Below are 12,742 nucleotides of genomic sequence, written 5' to 3' on the forward strand. Positions count from 1 at the left end.
TCATGATGAGACGTAAAGTGTAGAGTCATGATCTATATTTTCTGACGATGACAAGATGTAATCTAGCAATCTAGATCGAATTAGTGAACTGCTCCAGCAGCCTAGTAGTAAAAGCATCAGCACCAGATGCGGGAGGTTGCTGGTTTGAACCCCCAACAAGTCATACCAAAGACTTATACAAATGGTACTAATAGCTGCTTCGCTAGGTACTCAGCATTAAAGTTAGTGTTTGGACTGGTCAGCCTGGAGTCAGGATAATATGACTGGATGGGACATCATGCTACATGTCTGCGGCATGATGCCCCAGTGCTAGACATCACTATAAACTGCCACACAGCGATATGACTGAAAAATTGTTAAAGCTACATTAGAAATCCAAATCACTCACACACACACTGATCAAATTAGTATGATGATAATTTTTGTTATACACCTATCAATTTTCAGATAATTTAAAAAAAAACAACTAAAGATCAAAAGAAACTGCCCAAAATTTCAAATTCTTTTTTTAAAACTTCATCATAAATAATAAACCAAATTACAATCTGACAGCGGACATGCACATAAACGTCAGAGTTTTATTAATGAAGTACATGCAGTTCAAGCCTTGTTTGGTCGTATGGTGACACAGAATCAGAAAATGTCAATCTCATTTTCTTTAATTATAGGAAATAAAGGTTGTTGTTGTTGTTGTTGTTGTTGTTCTAGGGTTTAACGCCATTTTTCAGCACACGATAGGCTATACATGGCGGCCAGTATAACTGGTGGAGGAAGAATCCTGGAAAACCCAGGGAAGAACAACCGACCCACGAAAAGCTACTGGCAGGCTTTCCCACATACCCACGCTAGCTGGGAAATAAAGGTAAAATTCTGGCTATTTCTTGAGCATGAAATTGATAGGGATATAATAAAATGTTTTACAAGTACGTGTCCTAGTCTCGATGAAGTTGAATCTAAATTCCATCTTATCTTATTATATCTTCAAAATAACTTTTAATTAACAATAAAGTTTCAAGAGAAATAAAATGATAGGAATATACTGATTGTCTCTTTCCTGCTGAAAATTTAATATAAATTCTGGATTTGAACACAAATATTTGAACTAATAATATTTAGATTTATTCATAAACAGCAAAAAATGATTAAAGGTATGTATTAAAATTTATCCCAGTAATTCAACAATGAATCAAATAATCATAAAATTTTTGTTAAATTTAAGTACTCCAAAACTGGTGAAAAAACATGGATGCTCTGAACTGTATTATGGTTTGATTTTTATTAACATGAATGAAAAGCATAAGGCTTTGTAGGGTTATAGAAAATTTGGGTTTTGTCTTTAACCAACGAATCTTTTTCTAATAAGTGAAGGCAATTATTCATATACAACATGCAATGTCTTCAATCCTTTGTTATGTGATTATGTCAGAAACCAAATGATACAGTGTAACAAGGTTCTTGTCACAAATGTAAAAAAAGATTTGAGACCTTTTTCGTATCTTTTCCAGATCTAACAATACAAATTTCAAGACCTCCTGAAGTGCTCAGAATCTGTTTACTAAAACATCGCCATAAAGCAAAAGAACAGTCATGTTACTAGTATTTGACTAAGACCATTGTAACAACAAAAACTTAAAGACCTTTTCAAGATTTTTAAGTCATTTTTCAATTTTTCCAGACATTTTCATGACCTGGACAAGCAATTTTCAAATTTTAGACCTTTTCCAGAATTCCAGACCTGTGTGGGAACCCTGCGATAACTACATACATAATTCCTCTAAATTTTCATTTTTAAAAGACAGCATTAGAAATCTGCAAAGCATCATGGATGAAATAAATAGGAAGAAAAACTGATACTTTTTTCTTTACTCCAATACACACAATCAGGTGCAATATGTTCAACTCCCAGGTCTACATCTGCAATTATAGGTTTTTATGACAGGTCCCCCTTTGGAAATATGAAATGCAAGCAAACTGTAAATAAAGTTAAATAATGATGCTTATAATAACAATAGTGAAATGACATATCAAGCAGCTACCATTTGTCCAGGTCTGGGCCAATCTGTATACAATACATTTCTGATAAAGTGCATAGAATTTGCAATCAGAAATATGTAACAGTGTTTGCGTGTTTGTGTATGAGCTCATAATAGAGAGAGAGAGTGATATATATGAAAGTTGCTGTCATATAAACCAATAAGAATGAATTGGCTAAACACAAGACCAAGAAAAAAATAGCTGATCAAAACTGATGCATTTTAAAATATCTAATTCAACTATTTCTTTCAAAAAAGGAACAATGGAAAAACTTTCAATTTCTTCAAGAACCATGCTGACTGTCTGGCTGTCTAAATCCAAAGTTGATGAGGACTGTTTTTCAAAAGGGACATTTACAAATTTCTGGATTCCCCTTGGAGTAGTTGAACTTCTGATTCAATTCATAATTATTTTAATTTGGACCAAAACTCTCCATGATGTAATCAAACTGCCTCAAAATAACACTCATAAAATTGGTTGGGTGTGAAATAACACTGGAACAGATCAGTTGGTTGTGATCTTGCAAGAAATTTTGTATATATTTTGGCGAGTGTTTGCTGAGCAATTTGGGATGTCTCCTTCATACCACTCGATTCAATGCGACATCTGTCAAGCTTGATTTTTCTGCATTACTCATTTTGGGAAAAAATAATATACCATTTTGTATATTTGTAATAGATCTAATTTTTAATTGCAATTAAAAAAAGTTTACTAAAAGTGAACAACAATGTGTAAAACAGTGATCACACCTGCCAATTTTAGTCATTGTAAAGAACCAAAGAAGAGATATCAATTGTAATCCAATTTATTTTACCCATGATGCTTTGCAAGTGTTTTGGTACCAGGTCCACTGATCCATTAATCTAAATTCAATCATTAATAGTGTCAGACACATTAGTGAGCTTTATTTGTATATACATTTTTCCTTTCCAGAATTTATTTTGATGAGGTGTGAGTTGCGCAGTCTAGAAAAAAAGCAACAGTTACTGTATGAACTATTAATGAAATACCTATATCCTTTGGATGAAACTCTATTATAGCTGAATTATTGCCAAGCCTATTTAGCAAAATCACTCGAATATAATATTTTTCCACCAAACGCTTAAATGCCTCTTCATGGTTTGGACTATCTATTTGTGGCCAACAGCAAGCGTATGCATCACATTTGCAATTTATCTTGTTCACCTGAGACCAGTTGTTACTGAAATCAGAGGTTGAACATTTCTTATACAAGTTTGTCAAAAATTATTGCAAGAATTAAAAAGTTTTTATTTTACGTGTCAAAATAACCTGTTTGTAATACAAGAGGTAATGTTCATTCTGCAAATGAAGTTATACATGACACAATTACTGGTATTATCCTTTTATTCACAAGTGAATGTCTATTATTTTATTCAATATTAAATAAAAGAAAATAGATCATATTACATAAACCATCATACTGTGAAACCACGCAAGACACATATCTTGGTGAATAAAAAACTGTAATGTCCTTGCAAATACAATAGTATTCTGTTCTCTTGATTTTCCTTTTTGTACTAATATTAACTTAGTACACCAAAATAACAATAAAACAAAGATTTTAATTTGATCCCACAAGTTTTTGGTGGCCATACTTGACAACACATCAGCACCATTTTCATTTAGGAATAACTAGAAATTGTAAGAAGTCTTCTGGTGAAAACCCCATAGCAACATTACTTTTTAATTAGGCAGAGTAGGGATAACAAGATAAGTTGGCCAATGTGATAATCATACTGGACATCAAATCAGCACCACTGTAATTAGGACAAACTGGACATCATGAGATGCCTTTTGGTGACAACCTCATGGTAATATTACACTTTATTCAGGAGTAGCAATAACAAATTTTTCAAGATGGCCACTGTATCAGCCATATTGGCCATCAGATCTGCACTATTTTCATTTAGGAACAACTAGACATCACAAGTCTTTTAGCGAAAATCCGATGCTGATATGACCATTCATTCAGGAGAAGTAGCAATAACAGGATTTTCAAGTTGGTCACTGTGGTGGCCATACTGGACCTCCGAGTGACACCATTTTCATTTGGGACCAACTAGACTATGGAATAAATGTGCGTGCAAAGTTTCATGGCAATCCTCAAAGTAGTTTATGAAAAGTAGCAATAACAAATTTGTTCTAATGGATAGATGGTCTATGGACGACATACCATCCTAAAAGCTCTTTTGGTGTTTGACCAGTAGAGCTAAAAAGATGTCAGTATGGCCATCCTTTTAAGAAAAGTAGCTATAATGATATTTTTCATATTCTGGGAGGTCACACTTCTATCATTTTGACTGAATACCTATAGGTAGAAATGTTTTGATGAAAACTCTGTGTCCAAACAGTCAGACTTTCAAGTGAACAGCAATAGCAAGATTTACAAGATGGCTGCCAAAGATATCATGCTGGTGGTCTAATCAGCACCATTTATATTTAGGATCAACTAAATATCTTAAGAAATGTTTAGTGAAAGCCCTATGTCTGCACGATTCTTTGTTCATTAGAAGTGGCTATAACAAGATTTTCAAGATAGTGATCATTTGGAGGTCTAATCAGCACCATTCTCTTTAGGCCCAATTTAAAAAATCATAAGTCTTTAAGCAAAAACACCATGTCGCTACAACAATCTGGTTTGAACAAGTAATAGCAACAAGATTTTCAACATGATCAATATGATAGCCATTTAGAGGTCTAATTATCACCATTTTCATTTTTGGACCAACCAGACATCATAATAAGTCTTTTAGTGAAAACCCAAAGTCAATATGTCCATCTAATCTGGAGAAACAGCTCTAGGATTTGACAAAATTTGCTGAAAAATCTGATCAGTACTATTTTTATTTAGTACCAACAGTACATCATAGTAAGTTCTCTTAATGAAAAGCCCATGACACTACCAACAACAGTTTGGGAATGTGACAATCATACTGGACATCAAATCAGCACCACTGTAATTAGGACAAACTGGACATCATGAGATGCCTTTTGGTGACAACCTCATGGTAATATTACACTTTGTTCAAGAGTAGCAATAACAAATTTTTCAAGATGGCCACTGTATCAGCCATATTGGCCATCAGATCTGCACCATTTCATTTAGGGACAACCAGACATAACATCTTTTAGTGAAAACCCCATGCTGATGTGACCATTCATTCAGGAGAAGAAGCAATAACAGGATTTTCAAGTTGGTCACTGTGGTAGCCATACTGGACCTCTTTTCATTCTTGGACCAACCAGACATCATAATAAGTCTTTTAGTGAAAACCCAAAGTCAGTATGTCCATCTATTCTGGACAAACAGCTCTAGGATTTGACAAAATTTGCTAAAAATCTGATCAGTACTATTTTTATTTAGCACCAACAGTACATCATAGTAAGTCTCTTAATGAAAAGCCAATGACACTACCAACATCAGTTTGGGAACATGCAGCTTCTTAAGCTGGCCAATATGGTGGCCACATTGGATGTGATACTGGTACCACTTTCATTCAGGACCCACTAGACATCATAAGTAGACTTTCACTGAAAATCCCAGTTGAGGTACATATAGTTCTGAACCATACTAGCACATTTTCTTGAGATGCATAATTAGCATTCTACAAAATGTTATGTCACAACTGTACATTCTAAATACCTAGGAAAGTCACCAGAAAGAAAAAATGAGTCACTATGGCCTCTTTTTGCCTTTGATAAAAGTAGCTTCCATGATGAATACACCCATAATGGTTCATGACTGTACACGCAATGGTGTCAGGAATAAAAGTTAAATGCAAGAACCTAATGCTGATGTCAATGCTAACAACATTAATGAAAAACAACGGTTGGAAATGCAATATCTACATCTTACTCATGCTTCACATGCAAGACATAAAATATCCAGTTTTGTTGTGTCAGGAAACTTGTTTTGCATTCCAACTCTTGTTTACTTATTTCAAAAGTAAAAAAGTTTACAAATATCCTTCAAATCCAGAATCTGTTGTGAAGAATAAATCCCACAGACCTGCGGCAGGCAATCACTATATCTATATGATTTAACGATTAAATACCTATATCCGTCATGCTAAACTTTACTTGTGCTGAACTATTGCCAAGTTTATTTAACACAATCACTTGAATGCAATTCATCATGTGGTGAAACAACTCTTTGTGGTCTGAATAAGATATATTGCACGAGTATTTACTGCCATCGCAGTATAAATGAAACCAATTGTTGCTGAAAATAGAAATTAAAATATACAACTGACTGAAACATGTCACAAATTTATATCAGAATCAAACTCACAAATTATTTCAGCCTCTGAGCTCTCTGTAATTGCTTACAGCACATGTGAGACCTCCCAATTCAACCCTTAAAACCCTGTTTCTAAGAATGAGCATCATAGGGGCCATCTGTAATTAGGCATGGACCCCAGTTTTCAAAAACTTAATCCTTTTTAATGTACATTGTCTACAACATGTTATTAAAAGATAATTGTCATTCGAACGGACTGATGCTCTACTATGTGAAAAGGAGTTCAAGATAAGACCATTTCTTCCCTTGAAATACCAAGTGTTGAAACCATCTCAGATATTCATCAATAACAAGGTCTTCAAATTTGCTGCTGTGGTGAACATATTAGATTTCAGATTGGCACCATTTTCATTTAGGACCAAGTAGATCATTATAAATCTTTAGGTGAAAACTCGTATCAATATGACCATCGATTCTGGGGGAGTTGTTGATGTAGGGTTTAAAGTCATTTTTCAGCACAGGATAGGCTATACATGGCTGCCAGTATAAATGGTGGAGGAAGAACCCGTGAACATCCCAGAAAGAACCATCAACCCATGAGCTACTGGCAAGCTTTCTCACATACCCACATTGGCCAGCCAAGACTCGAACCCATGCAGAAAGAGGTGAGATGGCAGTGGTCTGTAATGGTGTGCAATTTAGACCACTTGCCACTCGGGGCCTCTTCAGGGGGATTAGTGACAGCAAGACTTTCATGACTTCAATTATGGCACCCATACTGAATGTATGAATGGCACTCTTTACATTATGGGCCATCTAGATTATGGGATGAATGTGTTAAACTTTTGCTAACAGATGACTGGACAACATACAAAAATCATCCATAAGCACTCCTGGTTTATGACCAGCTGAACTAAAAATTTACAAGAAAGTAATTTAAATGAACAGAAATACAGAATCATCATATTTATATATATAAAAAAAAGAAATTTTTATACCCAAACAGTGATAATTGTAATCAACAAGATATACTATATTCAAGAGGGGGACACTGTAGTGAAACTGTATCAATTTGCTATGAATATATTTGGACTTCACAGAAAACGATGACTTGTCCTCTTTTCTCACCAGGACCCTTATGTTTCTAACACTGAACATGAACCATATTTTTGATGACCAAGGGTCAAGGAGTCCCTCTGTTCATAGCCTATGCAATGTTCTCACCCTGCCAAAGTGTGAAATGTAACACTGCTTGGGAAATGAACACTTACTTCAGCCATTAAAGTGATGCTAACCATGATCCTAGTGTTCAGGTGTTTTTTTTCTTAATGTGACACTAGACAGGCTTTCTTTCTGTGGTCACTTTATGAAATATTCAAGCAAATTAAGCAAATAATTAACCAAATAATCATTATTAGTGTGCTTTCATACATATTAATGAAAACAAATTTTACTCTTTAAATTCATCACTCCTAACGAGTATTTTGAACCTAAATATTTAAACTTGATGGACTTTGGAAGCAAGTCATCAAGCAAACAGAAATCACATTTGAAAAGCTTAATTATGGCATAAAAGTCTTGTATCATGATCATCATACTAAAAAATTACACATTTATTGCCCTAGTTTGGGGGAGATATTAAGATTTGTCCACCCAAGGCATGTCATGATCTTAACGTGGGTGAACAAATCTTCACATATCCCCCTAAAATATTCAATAAATTGTTTATTATACGACTCAGAAGAAACAAGACATGATGATGATAGACAATGTTTTATACCCTGAAATGCGGCATTCTGGAACTTTTATGAGATATAAATAATATAGTTTCATAATAACCCACAAACCCAACATGTAAAAAGAACCAAACCAAACAATCCAAAAATCTAATGAGTTCAAAATAATGTGAAGACAAATCAGCCGGGAACTTACAACTTGTACCACCTTTACACCTTTGCCACTGATCTCATTATTGTGTTAAACTCATAAGAATGTTGTTTTTGTATATAATAATTTGCAAAAGAAATCCAACAGTCTGAGATTTTAAGAGCCCAGATTTAAATGAATGACTGGAATCTATTTCTCACTTGCATGTAACCTCATGGGCATCAGGATTCAAGCCTATGTAATCTGTTCAACTGAGAACACTAAGTGCAAGTAGTTCTGCTACATCTGTGATGCAGCCTGTAGGTTATTAAAACATTTGCATACACAAGGGAAAAGGAGATGAAAGAATCATGGTTGGTTTATTTTTTAAAAGATGAAGTATTAATGCAAGATATTCAAATAAGAATGCCAAATGTGATGTAATAATTATGGTAACACCTTTTAATTCAAATAAGAATGCCAAATGTGATGTAATAATTATGGTAACGCCTTTTAATTCAAATAAGAATGCCAAATGTGATGTAATAATTATGGAAACACCTTTTAATTCAAATAAGAATGCCAAATGTGATGCAACATTTAATTCAAATAAGAATGCCAAATGTGATGCAATAATTATGGTAACGCCTTTTAATTCAAATAAGAATGCCAAATGTGATGTAATAATTACGGTAACATATTTTAATTCAAATAAGAATGCCAAATGTGATGTAATAATTACGTAACACCTTTTAATTCAAATAAGAATGCCAAATGTGATGTAATAATTATGGTAACGCCTTTTAATTCAAATAAGAATGCCAAATGTGATGCAATAATTATGGTAACGCCTTTTAATTCCAATAAGAATGCCAAATGTGATGTAATAATTATGGTAACACCTTTTAATTCAAATAAGAATGCCAAATGTGATGTAATAATTACGGTAACGCCTTTTAATTCAGATAATCTACCACTCAAGGAATAAGGAAGAAAGAATTCAGACCAAATGAACAGATACGATATTTACCGTATATATATTAGTACACAATCAAATGAATTTTTCCTGTCCTAGAACTTATGGTGAAATTTTTACTCGTCTAACTAATATGTCCCAACTTCATGTCATAATAAAATAAGACAAATATATATAAAAATTGATCATAAAATGAATCTACCCTTGTTTTGTTATCATTTATTCCTCTTTATTGTTCTTCATGAGCAATTTATTAAAGACAAAAATATATTCATGAACTCTGTATACGTAGTGTATGCATAAATAATTATGTATATCACTTATGTTAGCTATCGCATGACACATTGTTCACGTACGTGAATATAGAGAACCAAAATGTGTTTGGTTGTCCTCAAAGAGTTGAATATGTTATCAGACTAAAAACTGATCGAGCACAAAATCACATATGAGAGAGAGGGATTTAGAAATATCAAGCGACTGCTTGAAGGCACCTGCCATTTGCACATGACATGGAGTAAGGTGCAAAATGCATCAGGAGAGTATTACTTCCAGGTCACCAAGATGTCAATATCTCACAAATAAAAATCATCACTGGAAAATTCATTCACTGTGAGTAAAAATGAAAATCTTTACATTGGCATTGGTTACAAAAAGTATTATTAAAGAAAGGTAATGATGTGTATAATATTTACCCTGCAAACACCAATACCTCTTTGTACCAATTATGATTACATATGGCAAACAAATAGAAGCCTGGGTTGTGAATAAGCACTTGGTAGCAAGTAATAAATTCAGCGTTTGAATTTATTGGTAGGACATCAAATACAAAGGTTCGTTTATTAGAAAGCAAGCCCCCGCCCTTTGGATTCTTTGCAGTGTGCCGATTTTTTTTAATACAAAGGCAGCTGACATAGGGAGAACCCAATGTGGTTTCTTTTTACCAGTATTCAAAAGAATTTAGAAAATAAATTGAAACAAAGGAAAAGTTTTTAATACGAGACAATCTAGCAGTCCGTGTGTAGATACTGATAACCCAGGGTCTGCCAAATGACTTTTTTGGAGAAAATAAAATCATTCCATGATCATTACCACGGATGAAACTCCAATGTAATTTGATATCGTTGCTGGAAAGACTGGAAAAAAGGAGGTTAAAAGTTTGAGAACGCACAGAGTGGTGCTGATAAAAAAACACACCTAACTTTAGACCTTTCTGCAGCAAGGGTTGTGTTGCTTAAATAAAAATTGTTCGCTGCATGAGGGAGCTAACTGATATCCTAGCACAAATAGGATTGATCATGCATGTGCATGAGAAGGGTTGATGAAGTAATGCTGCACTGGATTAAAGAGATTTAACCAAAGTACACAGTTTAATATTTTTTTAAAAATAAAATTTGAGTTCATCTTTTGACATCTAATTTTTGAATCATTTAAAAGGTGCCCCGCAACTCATGACTCAAAAAACAATGACATGTCCCAAAGCATAAAGTGCACACAAAATTACTTTAAAAAATAATTGATGGAGTCCAAACAAATACTGTGTCCCAAGATTTACGGTAAATAAGGTAGTTACCTTATTCTGAGATGCCAACCCATGAGCACACATCACTTTTTCAAAATCTAGCCAGACATTCCAAAAATGAATAAAATCTTTGACAAACTTCACAAACGCAACTAGCCTATACAAAAATGTACAGTCAGGAACAATTAAGGTTCAAACGTGAATAAATGGTGTATCCATGTCTACAATTCCGGAAGCTTGAATTAAATACTTTCAAACTTATTTGCCTGAAAAAAAACCATAAATGTATGTTTTGCTCACAAATATTTGCATCTTTTTTTCCTGTTCAAAGTTTTATCCCACACAGTCGTGATTTTCCAGAAATTTTGTCAATATAATTCAGAACACGCAATTTTCTCTAAAACTATGCAACAATTCTGCAAAATTTGGAATGAATGTCATCTCTGCTAACTGAAAAAAAGCATATCTGAAAGTTCACCAAACAACTGAAGTACTGCAATTAAGCATGTAAATACTGTAAATTTAAACAATTTTTTAAAATAAAACCCTCATAAAATTGGCACAAATTTATCAGGGATAAAACTGAATTCCCCAAGTATACATCAAGACCAGACCTGCCAACCCTAACAAGGTGTTCTCAGTAAGGCAGTCAAATGTATTCTGTGAGAACAGATTTCAGTACCGTGAAACAAAACATCATGTATTGCTATTGTCTAGCTGGAAAACATGCATTTAAAATACAAGAAGTGTGATTCAAGACTGATGCAGTGATACTAAACATTAAGTTACACTTTTTTAAAAGTTTACTTCAACCATAATTACCTTGAGTACAGCTTCATAAACTGCAGTTATAAACCCTACAGAACTTAATGGCTTCTTGATATCTCAACTTGACATAATTCTTAAATTTACATGTGAAATGGGCCATGGTGACAGCAATGATCATTCCATGTGACAGACTTGAATCAACACATGATGTCCACTAAATGTAATATATGCCCTTCGTGATTTTTTCCTCAAGAATGTCAATACAGTAATACCTCGAACATTCGCGAGGTTAGGTTCCAGAACCAGTCACGGATCAGGAGGAATCAGGAATGTTTGGTACGAGTCACTAAAAATGCTAATAAAGACTTATTTCTAGGGTTTAAACCCTAAATATGACCCAAATTATGCTCCCAAAGCACTTTAATTTCATTTACAAGTTAGCTTAATACATTACCCTTAAAAAGAGAAATAAATGGTTTGACGTAAAAATAGAGTACAGTATCGCCTAATGGGTATTTGCCACACTAGCGCATTTACAGTACGGTACATGTATACTAATATTAACCCTATACTAATTCATTGGCTGCCATGCACTCACAGTAAGGTAAAACCAAGTAACGAATGGGACTGTAAACTTAATGACTGACGTTTTCTTTGTCATTGTCAGGAAGGTAAACTAGGTAAACTTCATATGTCACAGAAGTCATATAACGAAGGTAAATTCAATAAAATAAAGAAAACATGTACGTAGAGGGTAACAATGAAAATTTCGCGAATCCATGAATTCGCGAATCCAGAAACGTGAATGCACGAGGTATTACTGTATTCCTTTGTATTTTTCTGTATTGAATATTAAATTTTTTTAAAATAGGTTTACTGTCCCTTTCATCTTAGCTATCACTTGCTGGACTCAATTTTTAAAAAAACCCAGCTTGATCATGCAGATGTTTTGCATCACAAAATATGTGCAATTTAGAGCAACTGAGATACTCGTGCAAAATTAGTCTGATTCCCTGACCAATTCCAATGAATCAAAATCAAACAGACAAGCCAGTATCCACATTTTGCCACAAAAAATCATATTTCTGTAATTTGTGCTTTTAATCCACAAGTCTGTATTTTAATGGTCATTTAAATATGACTTACTGCAAAATCTTAAGGGTTGGCTGGTGTGTAAGACTATAATCAATGACATAAAAAACCTATTCTAACATTAATTTCTGTAAAATGTTTACATTATATACATGACATCTACCAAAGTTACCAACAATTAATAATACTAAAATATTACAATTTACTGTATCATGTCTTATTTCTT

The 12,742-nt window shown here is 33.7% G+C and overlaps 1 protein-coding gene across 3 annotated transcripts in view; it reads right to left on the bottom strand.

Annotated features, from left to right (window-relative positions):
- Nucleotides 1-12,742, bottom strand: part of LOC149806770 (uncharacterized) — a 146,383-nt gene that overhangs the window by 70,614 nt on the left and 63,027 nt on the right. The gene's annotated exons all lie outside the window — the stretch shown is intronic.

This window comes from Sinohyriopsis cumingii, chromosome 1 (genome assembly GCF_028554795.1).
Source record: "Sinohyriopsis cumingii isolate HCF-2022 chromosome 1, ASM2855479v2, whole genome shotgun sequence".
Lineage (NCBI taxonomy): Eukaryota > Metazoa > Mollusca > Bivalvia > Unionida > Unionidae > Sinohyriopsis > Sinohyriopsis cumingii.